Genomic DNA, 22,930 nt, shown 5'->3' on the forward strand with positions numbered 1-22,930 from the left:
AACTGCATATGCTAAAGCCTGCCTATTTTGAATGGTGTAGTGGCCCCTGCAACCTCCAAAAATATCAGGACTTACTTCCCCAATAACCTGCTAACTCACCCCTGAAATACATACTTATTCACCCTATTTTGTTCATTGGACTCATTTCTCATTTGAAATGCCCATTTTTGGGGAGCCAGAAATGTGCGTCTTTAAAAGGTGATTTCTACGATACCCCACTTTTGCGCGTCGGACCTCAACTTTTCCCGTAAACGCAGAAAAAACGCAATTTTCAGGAGAAACGAGACAGACATCCCCTCCCTCTGCCACCCACCCGCCCAACTGAAAGCCAGCCATTAGACATGCACAGATAGTTCTGAGGGTCTGTCTGTGATGTCATAAAGGGCCTGCTGATCAATGGGCAGCTTTCTGATTGGCTACTGTGTTTGATTGACAGATGGAAGCTGGCAGCTGATTGGCTGTTTAGCCTAAAGTGCTTTACACACCTCCCTGATGGTACCACTGGCTAAGACTCCACCTCAGCTCATTGGGTAATGAAAAATTTAGAACAATTGATGGATGAAAGCAGGCAGGCCGGCCATTTTGGGACGCTCATTGGACTTGTTTAATGCAATGCACCTTTGTATTTTCACATGTATTCGCTTCATGCTGTAACCACTGTGCATAAAAATTTGGAAACATGGCATACAGTGTATCATTTGGTGTCTAAGTCATGTTTCCCATATTTTCCCTTCCCAGATACTAGCCCGTTTGAGTGTTTGGGGCACTTTTTATCTAAAATCATCCTACAGGGCCTAACTGCATATGCTAAAGCCTGCCTATTTTGAAGGGTGTAGTTGCCCCTGCAACCTCCAAAAATATCAGGATTTACTTCCCCAATAACCTGCTAACTCACCCCTGAAATACATACTTATTCACCCTATTTTGTTCATTGGACTCATTTCTCATTTGAAATGCCCATTTTTGGGGAGCCAGAAATGTGCGTCTTTAAAAGGTGATTTCTACAATACCCCACTTTTGCGCGTCGGACCTCAACTTTTCCCGTAAACGCAGAAAAAACGCAATTTTCAGGAGAAACGAGACAGACATCCCCTCCCTCTGCCACCCACCCGCCCAACTGAAAGCCAGCCATTAGACATGCACAGATAGTTCTGAGGGTCTGTCTGTGATGTCATAAAGGGCCTGCTGATCAATGGGCAGCTTTCTGATTGGCTGCTGTATTTGATTGACAGATGGAAGCTGGCAGCTGATTGGCTGTCTAGCCTAAAGTGCTTTACACACCTCCCTGATGGTACCACTGGCTAAGATTCCACCTCAGTTCATTGGGTAATGAAAAATATAGAACAATTGATGGATGAAAGCAGGCAGGCCGGCCATTTTGGGACGCTCATTGGACTTGTTTAATGCAATGCACCTTTGTATTTTCACATGCATTCGCTTCATGCTGTAACCACTGTGCATAAAAATTTGGAAACATGGCATACAGTGTATCATTTGGTGTCTAAGTCATGTTTCCCATATTTTCCCTTCCCAGATACAAGCCCGTTTGAGTGTTTGGGGTACTTTTTAGCTAAAATCATCCTAAGGGGCCTAACTGCATATGCTAAAGCCTTCCTTTTTTTGAATGGTGTAGTTGCCCCTGCAACCTCCAAAAATATCAGGACTTACTTCCCCAATAACCTGCTAACTCACCCCTAAAATACATACTTATTCACGCTATTTTGTTCATTGGACTTATTTCTCATTTGAAATGCCCATTTTTGGGGGGCCATAAATGTGCCTCTTTAAAAGGTGATTTCCACGATACCCCACTTTTGCGCGTCGGACCTCAACTTTTCCCGTAAACGCAGAAAAAACGCAATTTTCAGGAGAAACGAGACAGACATCCCCTCCCTCTGCCACCCACCCGCCCAACTGACAGCCAGCCATTAGACATGCACAGATAGTTCTGAGGGTCTGTCTGTGATGTCATAAAGGGCCTGCTGATCAATGGGCAGCTTTCTGATTGGCTGCTGTATTTGATTGACAGATGGAAGCTGGCAGCTGATTGGCTGTCTAGCCTAAAGTGCTTTACACACCTCCCTGATGGTACCACTGGCTAAGACTCCACCTCAGCTCATTGGGTAATGAAAAATTTAGAACAATTGATGGATGAAAGCAGGCAGGCCGGCCATTTTGGGATGCTCAGTGGACTTGTTTAATGCAATGCACCTTTGTATATTCACATGCATTCGCTTCATGCTGTAACCACTGTGCATAAAAATTTGGAAACATGGCATACAGTGTATCATTTGGTGTCTAAGTCATGTTTCCCATATTTTCCCTTCCCAGATACAAGCCCGTTTGAGTGTTTGGGGCACTTTTTAGCTAAAATCATCCTACGGGGCCTAACTGCATATGCTAAAGCCTGCCTATTTTGAATGGTGTAGTGGCCCCTGCAACCTCCAAAAATATCAGGACTTACTTCCCCAATAACCTGCTAACTCACCCCTGAAATACATACTTATTCACCCTATTTTGTTCATTGGACTCATTTCTCATTTGAAATGCCCATTTTTGGGGAGCCAGAAATGTGCGTCTTTAAAAGGTGATTTCTACGATACCCCACTTTTGCGCGTCGGACCTCAACTTTTCCCGTAAACGCAGAAAAAACGCAATTTTCATGAGAAACGAGACAGACATCCCCTCCCTCTGCCACCCACCCGCCCAACTGAAAGCCAGCCATTAGACATGCACAGATAGTTCTGAGGGTCTGTCTGTGATGTCATAAAGGGCCTGCTGATCAATGGGCAGCTTTCTGATTGGCTACTGTGTTTGATTGACAGATGGAAGCTGGCAGCTGATTGTCTGTTTAGCCTAAAGTGCTTTACACACCTCCCTGATGGTACCACTGGCTAAGACTCCACCTCAGCTCATTGGGTAATGAAAAATTTAGAACAATTGATGGATGAAAGCAGGCAGGCCGGCCATTTTGGGACGCTCATTGGACTTGTTTAATGCAATGCACCTTTGTATTTTCACATGTATTCGCTTCATGCTGTAACCACTGTGCATAAAAATTTGGAAACATGGCATACAGTGTATCATTTGGTGTCTAAGTCATGTTTCCCATATTTTCCCTTCCCAGATACTAGCCCGTTTGAGTGTTTGGGGCACTTTTTATCTAAAATCATCCTACAGGGCCTAACTGCATATGCTAAAGCCTGCCTATTTTGAAGGGTGTAGTTGCCCCTGCAACCTCCAAAAATATCAGGATTTACTTCCCCAATAACCTGCTAACTCACCCCTGAAATACATACTTATTCACCCTATTTTGTTAATTGGACTCATTTCTCATTTGAAATGCCCATTTTTGGGGGGAAAGGAATGTTCTTCTTTAAAAGGTGATTTCTACGATACCCCACTTTTGCGCGTCGGACCTCAACTTTTCCCGTAAACGCAGAAAAACCGCAATTTTCAGGAGAAACGAGACAGACATCCCCTCCCTCTGCCACCCACCCGCCCAACTGACAGCCAGCCATTAGACATGCACAGATAGTTCTGAGGGTCTGTCTGTGATGTCATAAAGGGCCTGCTGATCAATGGGCAGCTTTCTGATTGGCTGCTGTATTTGATTGACAGATGGATGCTGGCAGCTGATTGGCTGTCTAGCCTAAAGTGCTTTACACACCTCCCTGATGGTACCACTGGCTAAGACTCCACCTCAGCTCATTGGGTAATGAAAAATTTAGAACAATTGATGGATGAAAGCAGGCAGGCCGGCCATTTTGGGACGCTCATTGGACTTGTTTAATGCAATGCACCTTTGTATTTTCACATGTATTCGCTTCATGCTGTAACCACTGTGCATAAAAATTTGGAAACATGGCATACAGTGTATCATTTGGTGTCTAAGTCATGTTTCCCATATTTTCCCTTCCCAGATACTAGCCCGTTTCAGTGTTTGGGGCACTTTTTATCTAAAATCATCCTACAGGGCCTAACTGCATATGCTAAAGCCTGCCTATTTTGAATGGTGTAGTTGCCCCTGCAACCTCCAAAAATATCAGTATTTACTTCCCCAATAACCTGCTAACTCACCCCGGAAATACATACTTATTCACCCTATTTTGTTAATTGGACTCATTTCTCATTTGAATTGCCCATTTTTGGGGGGCCAGAAATGTGCGTCTTTAAAAGTTGATTTCTACGATACCCCAGTTTTGCGCGTCGGACCTCAACTTTTCCCGTAATTGCAGAAAAACCGCAATTTTCAGGAGAAACGAGACAGACATCCCCTCCCTCTGCCACCCACCCGCCCAACTGAAAGCCAGCCATTAGACATGCACAGATAGTTCTGAGGGTCTGTCTGTGATGTCATAAAGGGCCTGCTGATCAATGGGCAGCTTTCTGATTGGCTACTGTGTTTGATTGACAGATGGAAGCTGGCAGCTGATTGGCTGTTTAGCCTAAAGTGCTTTACACACCTCCCTGATGGTACCACTGGCTAAGACTCCACCTCAGCTCATTGGGTAATGAAAAATTTAGAACAATTGATGGATGAAAGCAGGCAGGCCGGCCATTTTGGGACGCTCATTGGACTTGTTTAATGCAATGCACCTTTGTATTTTCACATGTATTCGCTTCATGCTGTAACCACTGTGCATAAAAATTTGGAAACATGGCATACAGTGTATCATTTGGTGTCTAAGTCATGTTTCCCATATTTTCCCTTCCCAGATACTAGCCCGTTTGAGTGTTTGGGGCACTTTTTATCTAAAATCATCCTACAGGGCCTAACTGCATATGCTAAAGCCTGCCTATTTTGAAGGGTGTAGTTGCCCCTGCAACCTCCAAAAATATCAGGATTTACTTCCCCAATAACCTGCTAACTCACCCCTGAAATACATACTTATTCACCCTATTTTGTTAATTGGACTCATTTCTCATTTGAAATGCCCATTTTTGGGGGGAAAGGAATGTTCGTCTTTAAAAGGTGATTTCTACGATACCCCACTTTTGCGCGTCGGACCTCAACTTTTCCCGTAAACGCAGAAAAACCGCAATTTTCAGGAGAAACGAGACAGACATCCCCTCCCTCTGCCACCCACCCGCCCAACTGACAGCCAGCCATTAGACATGCACAGATAGTTCTGAGGGTCTGTCTGTGATGTCATAAAGGGCCTGCTGATCAATGGGCAGCTTTCTGATTGGCTACTGTATTTGATTGACAGATGGAAGCTGGCAGCTGATTGGCTGTTTAGCCTAAAGTGCGTTACACACCTCCCTGATGGTACCACTGGCTAAGACTCCACCTCAGCTCATTGGGTAATGAAAAATTTAGAACAATTGATGGATGAAAGCAGGCAGGCCGGCCATTTTGGGACGCTCATTGGACTTGTTTAATGCAATGCACCTTTGCATTTTCACATGCATTCGCTTCATGCTGTAACCACTGTGCATAAAAACTTGGAAACATGGCATACAGTGTATTATTTGGTGTCTAAGTCATATTTCCCATATTTTCCCTTCCCAGATACAAGCCCGTTTGAGTGTTTGGGGCACTTTTTAGCTAAAATCATCCTACAGGGCCTAACTGCAAATGCTAAAGCCTGACTATTTTGAATGGTGTAGTGGCCCCTGCAACCTCCAAAAATATCAGGACTTACTTCCCCAATAACCTGCTAACTCACCCCTGAAATACATACTTATTCACCCAATTTTGTTCAATGGACTCATTTCTCATTATAAATGCCCATTTTTGGGGGGCCAGAAATGTGCGTCTTTAAAAGTTGATTTCTACGATACCCCAGTTTTGCGCGTCGGACCTCAACTTTTCCCGTAATTGCAGAAAAACCGCAATTTTCAGGAGAAACGAGACAGACATCCCCTCCCTCTGCCACCCACCCGCCCAACTGAAAGCCAGCCATTAGACATGCACAGATAGTTCTGAGGGTCTGTCTGTGATGTCATAAAGGGCCTGCTGATCAATGGGCAGCTTTCTGATTGGCTACTGTATTTGATTGACAGATGGAAGCTGGCAGCTGATTGGCTGTTTAGCCTAAAGTGCTTTACACACCTCCCTGATGGTACCATTGGCTAAGACTCCACCTCAGCTCATTGGGTAATGAAAAATTTAGAACAATTGATGGATGAAAGCAGGCAGGCCGGCCATTTTGGGACGCTCATTGGACTTGTTTAATGCAATGCACCTTTGTATTTTCACATGCATTCGCTTCATGCTGTAACCACTGTGCATAAAAATTTAGAAACATGGCATACAGTGTATTATTTGGTGTCTAAGTCATATTTCCCATATTTTCCCTTCCCAGATACAAGCCCGTTTGAGTGTTTGGGGCACTTTTTAGCTAAAATCATCCTACAGGGCCTAACTGCATATGCTAAAGCCTGCCTATTTTGAATGGTGTAGTTGCCCCTGCAACCTCCAAAAATATCAGTATTTACTTCCCCAATAACCTGCTAACTTACCCCTGAAATACATACTTATTTACCCTATTTTGTTCATTGGACTCATTTCTCATTTGAAATGCCCATTTTTGGGGAGCCAGAAATGTGCGTCTTTAAAAGGTGATTTCTACGATACCCCACTTTTGCGCGTCGGACCTCAACTTTTCCCGTAAACGCAGAAAAAACGCAATTTTCAGGAGAAACGAGACAGACATCCCCTCCCTCTGCCACCCACCCGCCCAACTGAAAGCCAGCCATTAGACATGCACAGATAGTTCTGAGGGTCTGTCTGTGATGTCATAAAGGGCCTGCTGATCAATGGGCAGCTTTCTGATTGGCTGCTGTATTTGATTGACAGATGGAAGCTGGCAGCTGATTGGCTGTCTAGCCTAAAGTGCTTTACACACCTCCCTGATGGTACCACTGGCTAAGATTCCACCTCAGTTCATTGGGTAATGAAAAATATAGAACAATTGATGGATGAAAGCAGGCAGGCCGGCCATTTTGGGACGCTCATTGGACTTGTTTAATGCAATGCACCTTTGTATTTTCACATGCATTCGCTTCATGCTGTAACCACTGTGCATAAAAATTTGGAAACATGGCATACAGTGTATCATTTGGTGTCTAAGTCATGTTTCCCATATTTTCCCTTCCCAGATACAAGCCCGTTTGAGTGTTTGGGGCACTTTTTAGCTAAAATCATCCTAAGGGGCCTAACTGCATATGCTAAAGCCTTCCTTTTTTTGAATGGTGTAGTTGCCCCTGCAACCTCCAAAAATATCAGGACTTACTTCCCCAATAACCTGCTAACTCACCCCTAAAATACATACTTATTCACGCTATTTTGTTCATTGGACTTATTTCTCATTTGAAATGCCCATTTTTGGGGGGCCATAAATGTGCCTCTTTAAAAGGTGATTTCTACGATACCCCACTTTTGCGCGTCGGACCTCAACTTTTCCCGTAAACGCAGAAAAAACGCAATTTTCAGGAGAAACGAGACAGACATCCCCTCCCTCTGCCACCCACCCGCCCAACTGACAGCCAGCCATTAGACATGCACAGATAGTTCTGAGGGTCTGTCTGTGATGTCATAAAGGGCCTGCTGATCAATGGGCAGCTTTCTGATTGGCTGCTGTATTTGATTGACAGATGGAAGCTGGCAGCTGATTGGCTGTCTAGCCTAAAGTGCTTTACACACCTCCCTGATGGTACCACTGGCTAAGACTCCACCTCAGCTCATTGGGTAATGAAAAATTTAGAACAATTGATGGATGAAAGCAGGCAGGCCGGCCATTTTGGGACGCTCATTGGACTTGTTTAATGCAATGCACCTTTGTATTTTCACATGTATTCGCTTCATGCTGTAACCACTGTGCATAAAAATTTGGAAACATGGCATACAGTGTATCATTTGGTGTCTAAGTCATGTTTCCCATATTTTCCCTTCCCAGATACTAGCCCGTTTGAGTGTTTGGGGCACTTTTTATCTAAAATCATCCTACAGGGCCTAACTGCATATGCTAAAGCCTGCCTATTTTGAAGGGTGTAGTTGCCCCTGCAACCTCCAAAAATATCAGGATTTACTTCCCCAATAACCTGCTAACTCACCCCTGAAATACATACTTATTCACCCTATTTTGTTAATTGGACTCATTTCTCATTTGAAATGCCCATTTTTGGGGGGAAAGGAATGTTCTTCTTTAAAAGGTGATTTCTACGATACCCCACTTTTGCGCGTCGGACCTCAACTTTTCCCGTAAACGCAGAAAAACCGCAATTTTCAGGAGAAACGAGACAGACATCCCCTCCCTCTGCCACCCACCCGCCCAACTGACAGCCAGCCATTAGACATGCACAGATAGTTCTGAGGGTCTGTCTGTGATGTCATAAAGGGCCTGCTGATCAATGGGCAGCTTTCTGATTGGCTGCTGTATTTGATTGACAGATGGAAGCTGGCAGCTGATTGGCTGTCTAGCCTAAAGTGCTTTACACACCTCCCTGATGGTACCACTGGCTAAGACTCCACCTCAGCTCATTGGGTAATGAAAAATTTAGAACAATTGATGGATGAAAGCAGGCAGGCCGGCCATTTTGGGACGCTCATTGGACTTGTTTAATGCAATGCACCTTTGTATTTTCACATGTATTCGCTTCATGCTGTAACCACTGTGCATAAAAATTTGGAAACATGGCATACAGTGTATCATTTGGTGTCTAAGTCATGTTTCCCATATTTTCCCTTCCCAGATACTAGCCCGTTTCAGTGTTTGGGGCACTTTTTATCTAAAATCATCCTACAGGGCCTAACTGCATATGCTAAAGCCTGCCTATTTTGAATGGTGTAGTTGCCCCTGCAACCTCCAAAAATATCAGTATTTACTTCCCCAATAACCTGCTAACTCACCCCGGAAATACATACTTATTCACCCTATTTTGTTAATTGGACTCATTTCTCATTTGAATTGCCCATTTTTGGGGGCCAGAAATGTGCGTCTTTAAAAGTTGATTTCTACGATACCCCAGTTTTGCGCGTCGGACCTCAACTTTTCCCGTAATTGCAGAAAAACCGCAATTTTCAGGAGAAACGAGACAGACATCCCCTCCCTCTGCCACCCACCCGCCCAACTGAAAGCCAGCCATTAGACATGCACAGATAGTTCTGAGGGTCTGTCTGTGATGTCATAAAGGGCCTGCTGATCAATGGGCAGCTTTCTGATTGGCTACTGTGTTTGATTGACAGATGGAAGCTGGCAGCTGATTGGCTGTTTAGCCTAAAGTGCTTTACACACCTCCCTGATGGTACCACTGGCTAAGACTCCACCTCAGCTCATTGGGTAATGAAAAATTTAGAACAATTGATGGATGAAAGCAGGCAGGCCGGCCATTTTGGGACGCTCATTGGACTTGTTTAATGCAATGCACCTTTGTATTTTCACATGTATTCGCTTCATGCTGTAACCACTGTGCATAAAAATTTGGAAACATGGCATACAGTGTATCATTTGGTGTCTAAGTCATGTTTCCCATATTTTCCCTTCCCAGATACTAGCCCGTTTGAGTGTTTGGGGCACTTTTTATCTAAAATCATCCTACAGGGCCTAACTGCATATGCTAAAGCCTGCCTATTTTGAAGGGTGTAGTTGCCCCTGCAACCTCCAAAAATATCAGGATTTACTTCCCCAATAACCTGCTAACTCACCCCTGAAATACATACTTATTCACCCTATTTTGTTAATTGGACTCATTTCTCATTTGAAATGCCCATTTTTGGGGGGAAAGGAATGTTCGTCTTTAAAAGGTGATTTCTACGATACCCCACTTTTGCGCGTCGGACCTCAACTTTTCCCGTAAACGCAGAAAAACCGCAATTTTCAGGAGAAACGAGACAGACATCCCCTCCCTCTGCCACCCACCCGCCCAACTGACAGCCAGCCATTAGACATGCACAGATAGTTCTGAGGGTCTGTCTGTGATGTCATAAAGGGCCTGCTGATCAATGGGCAGCTTTCTGATTGGCTACTGTATTTGATTGACAGATGGAAGCTGGCAGCTGATTGGCTGTTTAGCCTAAAGTGCGTTACACACCTCCCTGATGGTACCACTGGCTAAGACTCCACCTCAGCTCATTGGGTAATGAAAAATTTAGAACAATTGATGGATGAAAGCAGGCAGGCCGGCCATTTTGGGACGCTCATTGGACTTGTTTAATGCAATGCACCTTTGCATTTTCACATGCATTCGCTTCATGCTGTAACCACTGTGCATAAAAACTTGGAAACATGGCATACAGTGTATTATTTGGTGTCTAAGTCATATTTCCCATATTTTCCCTTCCCAGATACAAGCCCGTTTGAGTGTTTGGGGCACTTTTTAGCTAAAATCATCCTACAGGGCCTAACTGCAAATGCTAAAGCCTGACTATTTTGAATGGTGTAGTGGCCCCTGCAACCTCCAAAAATATCAGGACTTACTTCCCCAATAACCTGCTAACTCACCCCTGAAATACATACTTATTCACCCAATTTTGTTCAATGGACTCATTTCTCATTATAAATGCCCATTTTTGGGGGGCCAGAAATGTGCGTCTTTAAAAGTTGATTTCTACGATACCCCAGTTTTGCGCGTCGGACCTCAACTTTTCCCGTAATTGCAGAAAAACCGCAATTTTCAGGAGAAACGAGACAGACATCCCCTCCCTCTGCCACCCACCCGCCCAACTGAAAGCCAGCCATTAGACATGCACAGATAGTTCTGAGGGTCTGTCTGTGATGTCATAAAGGGCCTGCTGATCAATGGGCAGCTTTCTGATTGGCTACTGTATTTGATTGACAGATGGAAGCTGGCAGCTGATTGGCTGTTTAGCCTAAAGTGCTTTACACACCTCCCTGATGGTACCATTGGCTAAGACTCCACCTCAGCTCATTGGGTAATGAAAAATTTAGAACAATTGATGGATGAAAGCAGGCAGGCCGGCCATTTTGGGACGCTCATTGGACTTGTTTAATGCAATGCACCTTTGTATTTTCACATGCATTCGCTTCATGCTGTAACCACTGTGCATAAAAATTTAGAAACATGGCATACAGTGTATTATTTGGTGTCTAAGTCATATTTCCCATATTTTCCCTTCCCAGATACAAGCCCGTTTGAGTGTTTGAGGCACTTTTTAGCTAAAATCATCCTACAGGGCCTAACTGCATATGCTAAAGCCTGCCTATTTTGAATGGTGTAGTTGCCCCTGCAACCTCCAAAAATATCAGTATTTACTTCCCCAATAACCTGCTAACTCACCCCTGAAATACATACTTATTCACCCTATTTTGTTCATTGGACTCATTTCTCATTTGAAATGCCCATTTTTGGGGAGCCAGAAATGTGCGTCTTTAAAAGGTGATTTCTACGATACCCCACTTTTGCGCGTCGGACCTCAACTTTTCCCGTAAACGCAGAAAAAACGCAATTTTCAGGAGAAACGAGACAGACATCCCCTCCCTCTGCCACCCACCCGCCCAACTGAAAGCCAGCCATTAGACATGCACAGATAGTTCTGAGGGTCTGTCTGTGATGTCATAAAGGGCCTGCTGATCAATGGGCAGCTTTCTGATTGGCTGCTGTATTTGATTGACAGATGGAAGCTGGCAGCTGATTGGCTGTCTAGCCTAAAGTGCTTTACACACCTCCCTGATGGTACCACTGGCTAAGATTCCACCTCAGTTCATTGGGTAATGAAAAATATAGAACAATTGATGGATGAAAGCAGGCAGGCCGGCCATTTTGGGACGCTCATTGGACTTGTTTAATGCAATGCACCTTTGTATTTTCACATGCATTCGCTTCATGCTGTAACCACTGTGCATAAAAATTTGGAAACATGGCATACAGTGTATCATTTGGTGTCTAAGTCATGTTTCCCATATTTTCCCTTCCCAGATACAAGCCCGTTTGAGTGTTTGGGGCACTTTTTAGCTAAAATCATCCTAAGGGGCCTAACTGCATATGCTAAAGCCTTCCTTTTTTTGAATGGTGTAGTTGCCCCTGCAACCTCCAAAAATATCAGGACTTACTTCCCCAATAACCTGCTAACTCACCCCTAAAATACATACTTATTCACGCTATTTTGTTCATTGGACTTATTTCTCATTTGAAATGCCCATTTTTGGGGGGCCATAAATGTGCCTCTTTAAAAGGTGATTTCTACGATACCCCACTTTTGCGCGTCGGACCTCAACTTTTCCCGTAAACGCAGAAAAAACGCAATTTTCAGGAGAAACGAGACAGACATCCCCTCCCTCTGCCACCCACCCGCCCAACTGACAGCCAGCCATTAGACATGCACAGATAGTTCTGAGGGTCTGTCTGTGATGTCATAAAGGGCCTGCTGATCAATGGGCAGCTTTCTGATTGGCTGCTGTATTTGATTGACAGATGGAAGCTGGCAGCTGATTGGCTGTCTAGCCTAAAGTGCTTTACACACCTCCCTGATGGTACCACTGGCTAAGACTCCACCTCAGCTCATTGGGTAATGAAAAATTTAGAACAATTGATGGATGAAAGCAGGCAGGCCGGCCATTTTGGGATGCTCAGTGGACTTGTTTAATGCAATGCACCTTTGTATATTCACATGCATTCGCTTCATGCTGTAACCACTGTGCATAAAAATTTGGAAACATGGCATACAGTGTATCATTTGGTGTCTAAGTCATGTTTCCCATATTTTCCCTTCCCAGATACAAGCCCGTTTGAGTGTTTGGGGCACTTTTTAGCTAAAATCATCCTACGGGGCCTAACTGCATATGCTAAAGCCTGCCTATTTTGAATGGTGTAGTGGCCCCTGCAACCTCCAAAAATATCAGGACTTACTTCCCCAATAACCTGCTAACTCACCCCTGAAATACATACTTATTCACCCTATTTTGTTCATTGGACTCATTTCTCATTTGAAATGCCCATTTTTGGGGAGCCAGAAATGTGCGTCTTTAAAAGGTGATTTCTACGATACCCCACTTTTGCGCGTCGGACCTCAACTTTTCCCGTAAACGCAGAAAAAACGCAATTTTCAGGAGAAACGAGACAGACATCCCCTCCCTCTGCCACCCACCCGCCCAACTGAAAGCCAGCCATTAGACATGCACAGATAGTTCTGAGGGTCTGTCTGTGATGTCATAAAGGGCCTGCTGATCAATGGGCAGCTTTCTGATTGGCTGCTGTATTTGATTGACAGATGGAAGCTGGCAGCTGATTGGCTGTCTAGCCTAAAGTGCTTTACACACCTCCCTGATGGTACCACTGGCTAAGATTCCACCTCAGTTCATTGGGTAATGAAAAATATAGAACAATTGATGGATGAAAGCAGGCAGGCCGGCCATTTTGGGACGCTCATTGGACTTGTTTAATGCAATGCACCTTTGTATTTTCACATGCATTCGCTTCATGCTGTAACCACTGTGCATAAAAAATTGGAAACATGGCATACAGTGTATCATTTGGTGTCTAAGTCATGTTTCCCATATTTTCCCTTCCCAGATACAAGCCCGTTTGAGTGTTTGGGGCACTTTTTAGCTAAAATCATCCTAAGGGGCCTAACTGCATATGCTAAAGCCTTCCTTTTTTTGAATGGTGTAGTTGCCCCTGCAACCTCCAAAAATATCAGGACTTACTTCCCCAATAACCTGCTAACTCACCCCTAAAATACATACTTATTCACGCTATTTTGTTCATTGGACTTATTTCTCATTTGAAATGCCCATTTTTGGGGGGCCATAAATGTGCCTCTTTAAAAGGTGATTTCTACGATACCCCACTTTTGCGCGTCGGACCTCAACTTTTCCCGTAAACGCAGAAAAAACGCAATTTTCAGGAGAAACGAGACAGACATCCCCTCCCTCTGCCACCCACCCGCCCAACTGACAGCCAGCCATTAGACATGCACAGATAGTTCTGAGGGTCTGTCTGTGATGTCATAAAGGGCCTGCTGATCAATGGGCAGCTTTCTGATTGGCTGCTGTATTTGATTGACAGATGGAAGCTGGCAGCTGATTGGCTGTCTAGCCTAAAGTGCTTTACACACCTCCCTGATGGTACCACTGGCTAAGACTCCACCTCAGCTCATTGGGTAATGAAAAATTTAGAACAATTGATGGATGAAAGCAGGCAGGCCGGCCATTTTGGGATGCTCAGTGGACTTGTTTAATGCAATGCACCTTTGTATATTCACATGCATTCGCTTCATGCTGTAACCACTGTGCATAAAAATTTGGAAACATGGCATACAGTGTATCATTTGGTGTCTAAGTCATGTTTCCCATATTTTCCCTTCCCAGATACAAGCCCGTTTGAGTGTTTGGGGCACTTTTTAGCTAAAATCATCCTACGGGGCCTAACTGCATATGCTAAAGCCTGCCTATTTTGAATGGTGTAGTGGCCCCTGCAACCTCCAAAAATATCAGGACTTACTTCCCCAATAACCTGCTAACTCACCCCTGAAATACATACTTATTCACCCTATTTTGTTCATTGGACTCATTTCTCATTTGAAATGCCCATTTTTGGGGAGCCAGAAATGTGCGTCTTTAAAAGGTGATTTCTACGATACCCCACTTTTGCGCGTCGGACCTCAACTTTTCCCGTAAACGCAGAAAAAACGCAATTTTCAGGAGAAACGAGACAGACATCCCCTCCCTTTGCCACCCACCCGCCCAACTGAAAGCCAGCCATTAGACATGCACAGATAGTTCTGAGGGTCTGTCTGTGATGTCATAAAGGGCCTGCTGATCAATGGGCAGCTTTCTGATTGGCTGCTGTATTTGATTGACAGATGGAAGCTGGCAGCTGATTGGCTGTCTAGCCTAAAGTGCTTTACACACCTCCCTGATGGTACCACTGGCTAAGATTCCACCTCAGCTCATTGGGTAATGAAAAATATAGAACAATTGATGGATGAAAGCAGGCAGGCCGGCCATTTTGGGACGCTCATTGGACTTGTTTAATGCAATGCACCTTTGTATTTTCACATGCATTCGCTTCATGCTGTAACCACTGTGCATAAAAATTTGGAAACATGGCATACAGTGTATCATTTGGTGTCTAAGTCATGTTTCCCATATTTTCCCTTCCCAGATACAAGCCCGTTTGAGTGTTTGGGGCACTTTTTAGCTAAAATCATCCTAAGGGGCCTAACTGCATATGCTAAAGCCTTCCTTTTTTTGAATGGTGTAGTTGCCCCTGCAACCTCCAAAAATATCAGGACTTACTTCCCCAATAACCTGCTAACTCACCCCTAAAATACATACTTATTCACGCTATTTTGTTCATTGGACTTATTTCTCATTTGAAATGCCCATTTTTGGGGGGCCATAAATGTGCGTCTTTAAAAGGTGATTTCTACGATACCCCACTTTTGCGCGTCGGACCTCAACTTTTCCCGTAAACGCAGAAAAACCGCAATTTTCAGGAGAAACGAGACAGACATCCCCTCCCTCTGCCACCCACCCGCCCAACTGACAGCCAGCCATTAGACATGCACAGATAGTTCTGAGGGTCTGTCTGTGATGTCATAAAGGGCCTGCTGATCAATGGGCAGCTTTCTGATTGGCTGCTGTATTTGATTGACAGATGGAAGCTGGCAGCTGATTGGCTGTCTAGCCTAAAGTGCTTTACACACCTCCCTGATGGTACCACTGGCTAAGACTCCACCTCAGCTCATTGGGTAATGAAAAATTTAGAACAATTGATGGATGAAAGCAGGCAGGCCGGCCATTTTGGGATGCTCAGTGGACTTGTTTAATGCAATGCACCTTTGTATATTCACATGCATTCGCTTCATGCTGTAACCACTGTGCATAAAAATTTGGAAACATGGCATACAGTGTATCATTTGGTGTCTAAGTCATGTTTCCCATATTTTCCCTTCCCAGATACAAGCCCGTTTGAGTGTTTGGGGCACTTTTTAGCTAAAATCATCCTACGGGGCCTAACTGCATATGCTAAAGCCTGCCTATTTTGAATGGTGTAGTGGCCCCTGCAACCTCCAAAAATATCAGGACTTACTTCCCCAATAACCTGCTAACTCACCCCTGAAATACATACTTATTCACCCTATTTTGTTCATTGGACTCATTTCTCATTTGAAATGCCCATTTTTGGGGAGCCAGAAATGTGCGTCTTTAAAAGGTGATTTCTACGAGACCCCACTTTTGCGCGTCGGACCTCAACTTTTCCCGTAAACGCAGAAAAACCACAATTTTCAGGAGAAACGAGACAGACATCCCCTCCCTCTGCCACCCACCCGCCCAACTGACAGCCAGCCATTAGACATGCACAGATAGTTCTGAGGGTCTGTCTGTGATGTCATAAAGGGCCTGCTGATCAATGGGCAGCTTTCTGATTGGCTGCTGTATTTGATTGACAGATGGAAGCTGGCAGCTGATTGGCTGTCTAGCCTAAAGTGCTTTACACACCTCCCTGATGGTACCACTGGCTAAGATTCCACCTCAGCTCATTGGGTAATGAAAAATATAGAACAATTGATGGATGAAAGCAGGCAGGCCGGCCATTTTGGGACGCTCATTGGACTTGTTTAATGCAATGCACCTTTGTATTTTCACATGCATTCGCTTCATGCTGTAACCACTGTGCATAAAAATTTGGAAACATGGCATACAGTGTATCATTTGGTGTCTAAGTCATGTTTCCCATATTTTCCCTTCCCAGATACAAGCCCGTTTGAGTGTTTGGGGCACTTTTTAGCTAAAATCATCCTAAGGGGCCTAACTGCATATGCTAAAGCCTTCCTTTTTTTGAATGGTGTAGTTGCCCCTGCAACCTCCAAAAATATCAGGACTTACTTCCCCAATAACCTGCTAACTCACCCCTAAAATACATACTTATTCACGCTATTTTGTTCATTGGACTTATTTCTCATTTGAAATGCCCATTTTTGGGGGGCCATAAATGTGCGTCTTTAAAAGGTGATTTCTACGATACCCCACTTTTGCGCGTCGGACCTCAACTTTTCCCGTAAACGCAGAAAAACCGCAATTTTCAGGAGAAACGAGACAGACATCCCCTCCCTCTGCCACCCACCCGCCCAACTGACAGCCAGCCATTAGACATGCACAGATAGTTCTGAGGGTCTGTCTGTGATGTCATAAAGGGCCTGCTGATCAATGGGCAGCTTTCTGATTGGCTGCTGTATTTGATTGACAGATGGAAGCTGGCAGCTGATTGGCTGTCTAGCCTAAAGTGCTTTACACACCTCCCTGATGGTACCACTGGCTAAGACTCCACCTCAGCTCATTGGGTAATGAAAAATTTAGAACAATTGATGGATGAAAGCAGGCAGGCCGGCCATTTTGGGATGCTCAGTGGACTTGTTTAATGCAATGCACCTTTGTATATTCACATGCATTCGCTTCATGCTGTAACCACTGTGCATAAAAATTTGGAAACATGGCATACAGTGTATCATTTGGTGTCTAAGTCATGTTTCCCATATTTTCCCTTCCCAGATACAAGCCCGTTTGAGTGTTTGGGGCACTTTTTAGCTAAAATCATCCTACGGGGCCTAACTGCATATGCTAAAGCCTGCCTATTTTGAATGGTGTAGTGGCCCCTGCAACCTCCAAAAATATCAGGACTTACTTCCCCAATAACCTGCTAACTCACCCCTGAAATACATACTTATTCACCCTATTTTGTTCATTGGACTCATTTCTCATTTGAAATGCCCATTTTTGGGGGGCCAGAAATGTGCGTCTTTAAAAGGTGATTTCTACGATACCCCACTTTTGCGCGTCGGACCTCAACTTTTCCCGTAAACGCAGAAAAACCGCAATTTTCAGGAGAAACGAGACAGACATCCCCTCCCTCTGCCACCCACCCGCCCAACTGACAGCCAGCCGTTAGACATGCACAGATAGTTCTGAGGGTCTGTCTGTGATGTCATAAAGGGCCTGCTGATCAATGGGCAGCTTTCTGATTGGCTGCTGTATTTGATTGACAGATGGAAGCTGGCAGCTGATTGGCTGTCTAGCCTAAACTGCTTTACACACCTCCCTGATGGTACCACTAGGTAAGACTCCACCTCAGCTCATTGGGTAATGAAAAATTTAGAACAATTGATGGATGAAAGCAGGCAGGCCGGCCATTTTGGGACGCTCATTGGACTTGTTTAATGCAATGCACCTTTGTATTTTCACATGTATTCGCTTCATGCTGTAACCACTGTGCATAAAAATTTGGAAACATGGCATACAGTGTATCATTTGGTGTCTAAGTCATGTTTCCCATATTTTCCCTTCCCAGATACTAGCCCGTTTGAGTGTTTGGGGCACTTTTTATCTAAAATCATCCTACAGGGCCTAACTGCATATGCTAAAGCCTGCCTATTTTGAATGGTGTAGTTGCCCCTGCAACCTCCAAAAATATCAGTATTTACTTCCCCAATAACCTGCTAACTCACCCCTGAAATACATACTTATTCACCCTATTTTGTTAATTGGACTCATTTCTCATTTGAATTGCCCATTTTTGGGGGGCCAGAAATGTGCGTCTTTAAAAGTTGATTTCTACGATACCCCAGTTTTGCGCGTCGGACCTCAACTTTTCCCGTAATTGCAGAAAAACCGCAATTTTCAGGAGAAACGAGACAGACATCCCCTCCCTCTGCCACCCACCCGCCCAACTGAAAGCCAGCCATTAGACATGCACAGATAGTTCTGAGGGTCTGTCTGTGATGTCATAAAGGGCCTGCTGATCAATGGGCAGCTTTCTGATTGGCTGCTGTATTTGATTGACAGATGGAAGCTGGCAGCTGATTGGCTGTCTAGCCTAAAGTGCTTTACACACCTCCCTGATGGTACCACTGGCTAAGATTCCACCTCAGCTCATTGGGTAATGAAAAATATAGAACAATTGATGGATGAAAGCAGGCAGGCCGGCCATTTTGGGACGCTCATTGGACTTGTTTAATGCAATGCACCTTTGTATTTTCACATGCATTCGCTTCATGCTGTAACCACTGTGCATAAAAATTTGGAAACATGGCATACAGTGTATCATTTGGTGTCTAAGTCATGTTTCCCATATTTTCCCTTCCCAGATACAAGCCCGTTTGAGTGTTTGGGGCACTTTTTAGCTAAAATCATCCTAAGGGGCCTAACTGCATATGCTAAAGCCTTCCTTTTTTTGAATGGTGTAGTTGCCCCTGCAACCTCCAAAAATATCAGGACTTACTTCCCCAATAACCTGCTAACTCACCCCTAAAATAAATACTTATTCACGCTATTTTGTTCATTGGACTTATTTCTCATTTGAAATGCCCATTTTTGGGGGGCCATAAATGTGCCTCTTTAAAAGGTGATTTCTACGATACCCCACTTTTGCGCGTCGGACCTCAACTTTTCCCGTAAACGCAGAAAAACCGCAATTTTCAGGAGAAACGAGACAGACATCCCCTCCCTCTGCCACCCACCCGCCCAACTGACAGCCAGTCGTTAGACATGCACAGATAGTTCTGAGGGTCTGTCTGTGATGTCATAAAGGGCCTGCTGATCAATGGGCAGCTTTCTGATTGGCTGCTGTATTTGATTGACAGATGGAAGCTGGCAGCTGATTGGCTGTCTAGCCTAAAGTGCTTTACACACCTCCCTGATGGTACCACTGGCTAAGACTCCACCTCAGCTCATTGGGTAATGAAAAATTTAGAACAATTGATGGATGAAAGCAGGCAGGCCGGCCATTTTGGGACGCTCAGTGGACTTGTTTAATGCAATGCACCTTTGTATATTCACATGCATTCGCTTCATGCTGTAACCACTGTGCATAAAAATTTGGAAACATGGCATACAGTGTATCATTTGGTGTCTAAGTCATGTTTCCCATATTTTCCCTTCCCAGATACAAGCCCGTTTGAGTGTTTGGGGCACTTTTTAGCTAAAATCATCCTACGGGGCCTAACTGCATATGCTAAAGCCTGCCTATTTTGAATGGTGTAGTGGCCCCTGCAACCTCCAAAAATATCAGGACTTACTTCCCCAATAACCTGCTAACTCACCCCTGAAATACATACTTATTCACCCTATTTTGTTCATTGGACTCATTTCTCATTTGAAATGCCCATTTTTGGGGGGCCAGAAATGTGCGTCTTTAAAAGGTGATTTCTACGATACCCCACTTTTGCGCGTCGGATCTCAACTTTTCCCGTAAACGCAGAAAAACCGCAATTTTCAGGAGAAACGAGACAGACGTCCCCGCCCTCTGCCACCCACCCGCCCAACTGAAAGCCAGCCATTAGACATGCACAGATAGTTCTGAGGGTCTGTCTGTGATGTCATAAAGGGCCTGCTGATCAATGGGCAGCTTTCTGATTGGCTGCTGTATTTGATTGACAGATGGAAGCTGGCAGCTGATTGGCTGTCTAGCCTAAAGTGCTTTACACACCTCCCTGATGGTACCACTGGCTAAGATTCCACCTCAGCTCATTGGGTAATGAAAAATATAGAACAATTGATGGATGAAAGCAGGCAGGCCGGCCATTTTGGGACGCTCATTGGACTTGTTTAATGCAATGCACCTTTGTATTTTCACATGCATTCGCTTCATGCTGTAACCACTGTGCATAAAAATTTGGAAACATGGCATACAGTGTATCATTTGGTGTCTAAGTCATGTTTCCCATATTTTCCCTTCCCAGATACAAGCCCGTTTGAGTGTTTGGGGCACTTTTTAGCTAAAATCATCCTAAGGGGCCTAACTGCATATGCTAAAGCCTTCCTTTTTTTGAATGGTGTAGTTGCCCCTGCAACCTCCAAAAATATCAGGACTTACTTCCCCAATAACCTGCTAACTCACCCCTAAAATACATACTTATTCACGCTATTTTGTTCATTGGACTTATTTCTCATTTGAAATGCCCATTTTTGGGGGGCCATAAATGTGCGTCTTTAAAAGGTGATTTCTACGATACCCCACTTTTGCGCGTCGGACCTCAACTTTTCCCGTAAACGCAGAAAAACCGCAATTTTCAGGAGAAACGAGACAGACATCCCCTCCCTCTGCCACCCACCCGCCCAACTGACAGCCAGCCATTAGACATGCACAGATAGTTCTGAGGGTCTGTCTGTGATGTCATAAAGGGCCTGCTGATCAATGGGCAGCTTTCTGATTGGCTGCTGTATTTGATTGACAGATGGAAGCTGGCAGCTGATTGGCTGTCTAGCCTAAAGTGCTTTACACACCTCCCTGATGGTACCACTGGCTAAGACTCCACCTCAGCTCATTGGGTAATGAAAAATTTAGAACAATTGATGGATGAAAGCAGGCAGGCCGGCCATTTTGGGATGCTCAGTGGACTTGTTTAATGCAATGCACCTTTGTATATTCACATGCATTCGCTTCATGCTGTAACCACTGTGCATAAAAATTTGGAAACATGGCATACAGTGTATCATTTGGTGTCTAAGTCATGTTTCCCATATTTTCCCTTCCCAGATACAAGCCCGTTTGAGTGTTTGGGGCACTTTTTAGCTAAAATCATCCTACGGGGCCTAACTGCATATGCTAAAGCCTGCCTATTTTGAATGGTGTAGTGGCCCCTGCAACCTCCAAAAATATCAGGACTTACTTCCCCAATAACCTGCTAACTCACCCCTGAAATACATACTTATTCACCCTATTTTGTTCATTGGACTCATTTCTCATTTGAAATGCCCATTTTTGGGGGGCCAGAAATGTGCGTCTTTAAAAGGTGATTTCTACGATACCCCACTTTTGCGCGTCGGACCTCAACTTTTCCCGTAAACGCAGAAAAACCGCAATTTTCAGGAGAAACGAGACAGACATCCCCTCCCTCTGCCACCCACCCGCCCAACTGACAGCCAGCCGTTAGACATGCACAGATAGTTCTGAGGGTCTGTCTGTGATGTCATAAAGGGCCTGCTGATCAATGGGCAGCTTTCTGATTGGCTGCTGTATTTGATTGACAGATGGAAGCTGGCAGCTGATTGGCTGTCTAGCCTAAACTGCTTTACACACCTCCCTGATGGTACCACTAGGTAAGACTCCACCTCAGCTCATTGGGTAATGAAAAATTTAGAACAATTGATGGATGAAAGCAGGCAGGCCGGCCATTTTGGGACGCTCATTGGACTTGTTTAATGCAATGCACCTTTGTATTTTCACATGTATTCGCTTCATGCTGTAACCACTGTGCATAAAAATTTGGAAACATGGCATACAGTGTATCATTTGGTGTCTAAGTCATGTTTCCCATATTTTCCCTTCCCAGATACTAGCCCGTTTGAGTGTTTGGGGCACTTTTTATCTAAAATCATCCTACAGGGCCTAACTGCATATGCTAAAGCCTGCCTATTTTGAATGGTGTAGTTGCCCCTGCAACCTCCAAAAATATCAGTATTTACTTCCCCAATAACCTGCTAACTCACCCCTGAAATACATACTTATTCACCCTATTTTGTTAATTGGACTCATTTCTCATTTGAATTGCCCATTTTTGGGGGGCCAGAAATGTGCGTCTTTAAAAGTTGATTTCTACGATACCCCAGTTTTGCGCGTCGGACCTCAACTTTTCCCGTAATTGCAGAAAAACCGCAATTTTCAGGAGAAACGAGACAGACATCCCCTCCCTCTGCCACCCACCCGCCCAACTGAAAGCCAGCCATTAGACATGCACAGATAGTTCTGAGGGTCTGTCTGTGATGTCATAAAGGGCCTGCTGATCAATGGGCAGCTTTCTGATTGGCTGCTGTATTTGATTGACAGATGGAAGCTGGCAGCTGATTGGCTGTCTAGCCTAAAGTGCTTTACACACCTCCCTGATGGTACCACTGGCTAAGATTCCACCTCAGCTCATTGGGTAATGAAAAATATAGAACAATTGATGGATGAAAGCAGGCAGGCCGGCCATTTTGGGACGCTCATTGGACTTGTTTAATGCAATGCACCTTTGTATTTTCACATG

The sequence above is a fragment of the Crinia signifera genome, chromosome 6 (genome assembly GCF_055691185.1).
Source record: "Crinia signifera chromosome 6, ASM5569118v1, whole genome shotgun sequence".
Lineage (NCBI taxonomy): Eukaryota > Metazoa > Chordata > Amphibia > Anura > Myobatrachidae > Crinia > Crinia signifera.